Genomic DNA, 7,657 nt, shown 5'->3' with positions numbered 1-7,657 from the left:
CACATTGACTGTTTTGTATTCTACCCTGATTTGGGGAAAATCCACATTTGTAGGACAGATTTTTATTTTGCTTACACACGGAGGAATTCAGAGTAGCTGAAATCAGTCTCCACTAAACTCCCTTTCCCCGCCTGGCACGATATGGATTAGTGCAGGGACTCCGCAGACAGTGCTGAATAGAGGGCAGGCTAACCACAGCTGCTGCTTTTGTGCTTGGCCCAATACTGTGTCTAGAATCTGTCATTGTTAGTCATTCACACTGTAACATATGAAATAAGGTTTTTATTTGCTGGATCTTTCCCTTCCCTCTTCTGCAAGGAGCTGACATTACTGTGAAATAATTGTGAGGAAATGGTGATTAAAAGGAGATTTGTTCTGGCTGCTGGAGTGTGTGTGAATATTTGCCTCCTATAAATAAGTCTTTCTCTCTGTTTATTGGGAGAGGTTTGGCTCTCTCAGATTGAACTGCAGGTTTCTATGGTGACAGCGTCCTGGCAACAACTCTCAGCAGCTGCTTTTTCCTCCATCAACCAGGCCTAGTGGCAGCAGGCCCAGCAGAGAGGGAGAGGACCTGGCTGCCGCCAGCAGCAGGAAAGGACGGATGGACACCCGAGCCGTCTAGCTGCAGTCTGCAAATCTGCATACGGCTACCACAGAAGTAAAACCACGCTAAAAAGCTGAGCGGAGACATCCAGCAGAGAGGCTGCTAGGATGCAGGGGAAGGATAGGCAGCCATGTCCTCCCCTAATTCAGCACTGGTGAGTGAGAGCAGTGGCTGTAAAATGACTAAGAGTCTGTCTGAACTTTGACCATTTCTGTTGCATGACAATATCATGATATTTGTGTTGTGATGTTACATCAGTTAACTCCCATTATGCGTTTCCAGGCTCATGTCCATAATTGTATACATCCCACATGGAGGTGTGTTGCAGTCACTTTAGAAGGGGTCTGTGAAACTTCATAATATTGCAATGCAGTGTGGCAATGTAGTAGCTTGTTTGATGCACCTCGGTCATGGTTGTGTTTAATCCATCCTAACCTTGGCACACTGACATTTTTATTCACTTCAGAAACCTGTCCGAAGGTGTTGCAGTGCTCCAGTGAAACATTGGGACACTATGACTCCTGAGTTTGTCCTGTCACACACTTCATGTCACAGTGTATCATCTCCAAAGATGTTTCTAGATACAAAGGGTGGCTAACACATTAGCTATAGATTTGGGAGGCTTGGGTTCAGGTCACTGCTTTGAGACGGCATCCCTGTGTGACCACAGAAAAATCACAAATTTCTTTGTACCTCTGTGTCCTGTCAATAAAATGGGAATAAGCCATGTCCCTACTTCACAGGCTCTTGTGAGCATAGATTTATAAAAGGCCCCGAGATGCTCAGGAATGTTAGTAAGTACCTGGATACATTGAAATCAAGTACAGAACTGAGCTGCTACAGGTGCAATTGTCTCTTAATTTAGGGCAAGTGGAAAGTGAAAGACAGTGCAAGATCTTCCCCTGTGTTATAGTAAGAGAAGGAGGCTATAACAAAACAAAACTTGACCCAGCATCAGTTTCTTTAGCACATCCTACAGTTTTAGGTCCTTATTTCCTTGTTTTTCATTTCTGGTATCAAAAGATTTACAGATTTGAATGAGATAGCTGAGGCCTAGGGCAACTTTGAAGTGCCTGTCTTTGTAGTCAGATATGGCGCTTAGAGCTGAAACGTGTCTTTATATCTGCAGTCGTCTAAACTTAAAGAATACTCAGAAAAGAACATGCCAAAGTTATGCCAAAATACAGGACTTTAAGATCTGTTCCTTTGAATAGTATTTTTAATGCTAATCCATTTATTAACATTAACGGATATTATATACATACATGGAGCGGGAACAGATCTATTATTTCTGATGTATAACTATTATTGTTTAGAGCAGGGGCTGGTAATTTGTGGCCTGTGCCCTGGATCTGGCTCACAGAACTATTGGATCTGGACTGTGGAAAGGGGCTGAGGGAGGGCACAGCTTCACTCACACTGCAGCTCGGTGACTTACCTGTGCTGTGGTTGGGTGGTAGGGAAAAGCAGCAGTGGCTGTTGCTGGGTTCCAGTCTGTCTTGGAACCAAAATGGGTTATTTTGGCCAGCTACCAGAAAACCTTGCCATCTGCTGGTTTATAGGCTCTACCAGCATATACTCATCCAGGTCTGCAGTAAACTTTATGGGTTGTGAATGTTGGTAAACTGTCATAACCCAATGATTTTTAGTGCCTCGGCACATTGGAATTTTCCCGCCACATGGAGCTTTCTTTGCACGGTGGATTTCTCAGCTGCAGAGAGAAATCCCCAGTGCAAAAGAGTTCCCGCCACACGTATGCAAATTAGTGTCCCACTATTGGTCAATTCTAAATTATTCCTACATGGCAGCTAGCAATTGGCTTGCTAGCTGTATAAAAGGTTAGAGCAGTTTCCGCCCAAGTTGGAGGACTCCACAACCATCTTGTGGGGAACTCTGAGTGCACTGTGGAGCCTAGCAAACTCCGCGCGTCTTGGAGGAGGACATAGGGGCCTGATCAGCTTCTAGCCACTCCCCGTCATAGTGGAAAATTTGACGTATCCCCCGTGTTGAGCGTGCGGAGTCGTGCATCGACGACTCATCTCAGTTCGGTTCGGAAGAGATCTCACTTCTGTTTGTTTGTGTGCAACTGCAACTCAAGCAAGTTTCCTTCCTGCACTGTGACCATCGGCAGTGTAAGTAAAGCTTTCTTTATACAACCAATACGCTTCTGTGCCTAATTCTACTCTGTCATGGAAAAACCCCACCTGACGGTCCGGGCTACTGGCCATAGCCTTAGACCACCCTCGGCTCCCACATGGCGTCACGAACAGGATGCGGGGAAGACACGATGGAGTTAGAGTTAGTGAGAGACTGCCCTTGGCGCAGTGGAAAACGGCATGTAACAGATGCCGAAGAACTAGAGGCGCATATTGCTTACCATCAGGCGGTGGAACGGGTGAAAGGCCCATCAGCGGCTACTTTTCACTGAAGGGAGAAGAGAAGGAAGCGCATCTTCACCCCGGAGCTTTCGGGTGTGTGATGGGTGGAGAGCGGGTCCTATTTAGATCCCGAGAGGAAGGGGGCACTGTATCCTCAGTCCGAGTGAAACCGGTGGGCGCAGTAGACCTGACCCTCGACCCAAAGTATACCCGCTGCCTGCGATATGTGCAGGAGATGAAAGACCAATTCAGTTCCCAAGCAGTGTTGTCTAGATTGAGGAGCTGCGAGCTCCCGTCCGATCTCTGTGAGAGTTTGGAGACAGAGGGACGTGCCACAGCTGAAGGGGCAGCCCCGAAGTGCGACAGGGGGAGAATGTTAAGTGTAATGTTCCATACTATGACAACTCTAATGTGGGAAAATGCAAGTTTAAAAGCCCAGCTGCTTGCAGCCGTTCAGGCGGCTAAAGATGCGGCTGTGAGAGAGGATCCTGAGACGCTATTTCAAGATGGCGCCGAGCAAGAAGGGAGCCACGCGGAGGAGACGGAAAAGATGGGCGGAGCTTCAAAAGAACAAGCGAGAATCCGTCCAGCGGTCCCACCCACTGAAGTGACGTTGCCTCCGGCAGCCCCGCCTTCTTGCCACGGGGAGGGAGCATCGAGAAGAGGAGAGCATCCGCCCCTCCTACCAGAATCAATAATGGCTCTAGCAGCAGTTTGCCCTGTGACAATGACCTGCCAGACAACTGATCCACTGAGTGCAGCTTGTACTACCACCTATCGTGCTCGTACTCGAACTGAGTTGCAGGAACTATACGCAGAGTCAAAGATCAAGCCTGAAGAGACCCTAGCCGTGTGGATGGGACGCCTAGTTGTGGAATTTGGGCCCGACTTGCTGGACTTGGAAGAAGCAAGTTTCCTGATCCAGCGGGCCTCGTGGAGCGGAGGGCATGCCATCGACATCAGCACAGTGACATTCAACGTTCATTGGCCCATTCTGCTTCCGGCGCTTGCCGCGGGACAAGTCGGTCAGGAATCTCACGCGTGGCATGACAGCTGGCCGGAGAAAGCCAGCGTGGAGCAACTTTTGCTGGCCATAATCGGGATCTCCTACTGCTCCTGGAACCCCAGAGCATGTGTACTGGGACTAACATCATCCCAGCAGAGAGGGCCATGGCCTCACCACTATCTGCGAAATCCTGGGACTGTTCTAATAAATCTAAACAGCATGAAAGCCTGTGTTGAGGTCTATGGAGGAAAGAACACTGTCATCCTCCGGATTTTCCTCAACCCAATGGTTGGTCAACCTGCAAGCAACCTTTTGTGTCAGCTTTCGCGATTGCGCATCCTTATGAAGTCAAGAACACCTAGCGACTGGGAGCATCGATCTACTGTATACCCGATTGAAGCTCAGGCCTCAAGCCATAGCGAATCTGATTATTAACCGTTGCCGCAGAGAACGCCCAAAGAGCGAATCATGTTTGGATTCCTCATAAACCATTCTGGGCTCACTAAGTGACAGCTCCGAATCCTGGGGGACGTGGGGCAATTGCAACTGGCCTATGAACTGGGTTTTCAGTATCCAGACAAGCTAGACGACGACTCCTCGACGTTGTCATTGACGTTTTCATCTTGCTGAACGTGGATAGAACCCCGCGGTGTTTGCCATCTACTTCCGCGTCAGTTGTGTCCACGAGTGTGCAGGAGAAAAATCGTCCAGAGCGGAGCCGTGCCCGAGCACCTGTATTGTGTGCTGTAAAAAAGCGGGAAGCGGCGACAGATCTGGCTGACTGCCCTATCGCGCGCAGTTCCATATAAATATTGTAATATAGGTTAATTTATCGTCTTGAGGATTTTTTTTTTACAGGTCCAGGACTCAAAGCGCGTGGGGGAGGGAAGTCCCGAGAGAGAGAAAGAGAACATCATTGAAGAAGCGAGGGCTTGACTTGTGACTTCGCCGTGACACCTACTGAAGTCCTGATAGTTGAATTCCTTGTTATGAATATAATTATGTGTCTGTGTGTTAGTGCCGGCTATTACTTAATTCGATCCTTAGAGGACGAACTTATTTTGTTGTCTGAATTTGTGTTTAATCGTTTAACTTATGAACCAGCTGAGAGAGCTCGTAACGACTCAAATGACGCGAATGTGGTTTAAAATTCCAGCTGTGCCATCGGCAAGGGGGCATGTCATAACCCAATGATTTTTAGTGCCTCGGCACATTGGAATTTTCTCGCCACATGGAGCTTTCTTTGCACGGTGGATTTCTCAGCTGCAGAGAGAAATCCCCAGTGCAAAAGAGTTCCCGCCACACGTATGCAAATTAGTGTCCCACTATTGGTCAATTCTAAATTATTCCTACGTGGCGGCTAGCAATTGGCTTGCTAGCTGTATAAAAGGTTAGAGCAGTTTCCGCCCAAGTTGGAGGACTCCACAACCATCTTGTGGGGAACTCTAAGCGCGCTGTGGAGACTAGCAAACTCCGCGTGTGTCTTGGAGGAGGACATAGGGGCCTGATCAACTTCTAGCCACTCCCCGTCATAGTGGAAAATTTGACGTATCCCCTGTGTTGAGCGTGCGGAGTTGTGCATCAACGACTCATCTCGGTTCTTTTCGGAAGAGATCTCACTTCTGTTTGTTTGTGTGCAACTGCAACTCAAGCAAGTTTCCTTCCTGCACTGTGACAATCGGCAGTGTAAGTAAAGCTTTCTTTATACAACCAATACGCTTCCGTGCCTAACTGTACTCCGTCGTGGAAAAACCCCACCTGACGGTCCGGGCTACTGGCCATAGCCTTAGACCACCCTCGGCTCCCACAGTAAACAAGACCCTACAAATTCAGATTATGGAGTGCTTCAGAAGGGGCAGCTGCTGTTATGTTCTGATTATTACATGTGGACAAGCTGGGGACAATGCAAAGGTAGCAAAACTGTTTCAACTTTAACACTGGATGTAGCAGTGTTAAAGCTGGAGCAGTTTTGCTTCCTTTGTATCATTCCTGGCTTGTCTGCACATAACAATTATAACCCATCAGCTGTTGCCCTTTTGAAATGGCTCCAAATGTTCGTGTGTCCAGACTCTCAATCATAAAGTTCTGAATTTAGGGTCTGATCAACTCAATGGAAGAATTTCCTCTATCTTTAGTGGGCTCTGGATCATGCCTTTATTGAGGTTTGCCTGTTGGAAATACAGAGATCCCTGTTCCGCCTACACTCAGACTATGGTTGATTAAACTTCTGGTGCTTTGTCATGGGTTCTGGACTGGATAAGGGCCTTTGGATTTGGCCCACAACCGGTGTGTCTACACATGCATCTACACCAGCTTAAATTTACTGCACAGTAAATTACTATGCGATAAGTGGGAATAGGCTAGAGTTAAAGCACATTAACACTGTGTTAGTCCCAAGCACTAAAGTTAGTCCCAAATCAATCCACACACACAGTATTACTGTGCAGTAAGGCGTCTACATCTACATTACTGCGCAGTAACTAATCAGATGTAAATTTCATACCTGCATCAGATATAAAATTTATGCTCAAGTTGGCATAAGTCACCATATTTACTGTGCAGTACAGGTGTGCATGTGTAGACATGTGCCCATGTTGTTCAGTAATGTAGGTTACTGTACAGTAAATGCACATGTGTAGATGTACCCAAGAAGAATTTAAAAAAAATCACATTATGGAACTCCAAAACTGACAAGAGACGTAAACCAGCAGAAATCTAGCACTGAAATAATTGGTGAGGACATTAAATATAATTCAGGGTGATATAACTGCCTAAGGATATCACTTTGGAAGGGAATTTTGGGTGTGTGAGGTCTAAGGTCTAGAGAGACTTGAGTGTATACCAGGGGTTGGTTTTATACTGAAATTAACATGTGACTGAATAATTAATATTTGGAAATCTATTTTACATATGTCAATACTTTTGATCAATTTTAGGACATTTTGTATTTGATCATATATCTGTGACTACTCGGGAGGAGGAGAAAGAGAAATTTGAAATGTTCTGAAGTCTTTCTGCTCCAAATATTAACTTCAATAGCAATTCTGTGTGCACAAGGACAGTGGGATTAGAAAATGGTGTGTTGGGGTTAAAACATAAAAAGAAACTCATTAAAATATAGCCAAATAAATATTTTAAAATGTTAAATATTTTTTCTTAAGTTTATGGCAGAAGACCAGATACTTTACTGGTGTAAATAAGAATATCTCTAGTAACAGGGACTATTTCTGAGTTAAAAAACAAGTTGCATTTGACAGAGTTTTGAATATGTGAACAACAATAACAACTTTCTCTTATATAGATATAAAAGAAAACAGAGAAAACAAGTATAATTTTCCCCATTTAAAAGATTGGCAAAATGAGTTAAAGAGCATGCAAGTAATTTGTCTAAGGACAGCCAGAAAACCAGAGACAGAGCAGAGAACTGGAAGTAGGTCTTCTGAATTTTAGTCTAGTCCCTGCCCCAGTACTACGCAGTCAGTGCCTCTGCACATTCATTATTAATGTGTCAGAGATACTGCTCGTTAAGTTTAGTACTCGCTTAACCAAGTACTAAATCAATGCACAGTAACTTGCGCTACTGCACAGTAGCATTGGCAAATGGGTTTTTAGTGATACTTACTGTGCAGTAGCCTAATACTACTGTGTAGTAGTGTCTTTAGCACAGTT

At 45.6% G+C, this 7,657-nt stretch overlaps 1 protein-coding gene across 1 annotated transcript in view; it reads left to right on the top strand.

Moving 5' to 3' along the window:
• The first annotated feature begins 476 nt into the window (after positions 1–476).
• The window catches only part of FAM81A (family with sequence similarity 81 member A), a 37,396-nt gene continuing 30,215 nt past the window's right edge, over positions 477–7,657 (top strand). The window contains exon 1 of the mRNA XM_019477389.2: positions 477–758. The gene's annotated coding sequence lies outside the window, so the exon portion shown is untranslated. The remainder of the gene's footprint in view (positions 759–7,657) is intronic.

This window comes from Alligator mississippiensis, chromosome 11, assembly GCF_030867095.1.
Source record: "Alligator mississippiensis isolate rAllMis1 chromosome 11, rAllMis1, whole genome shotgun sequence".
In the NCBI taxonomy this organism is placed as follows: domain Eukaryota; kingdom Metazoa; phylum Chordata; order Crocodylia; family Alligatoridae; genus Alligator; species Alligator mississippiensis.
The sequence above is the reverse complement of the archived record's forward strand: the minus strand, read 5'-3'. Positions and strand labels throughout refer to the sequence as shown.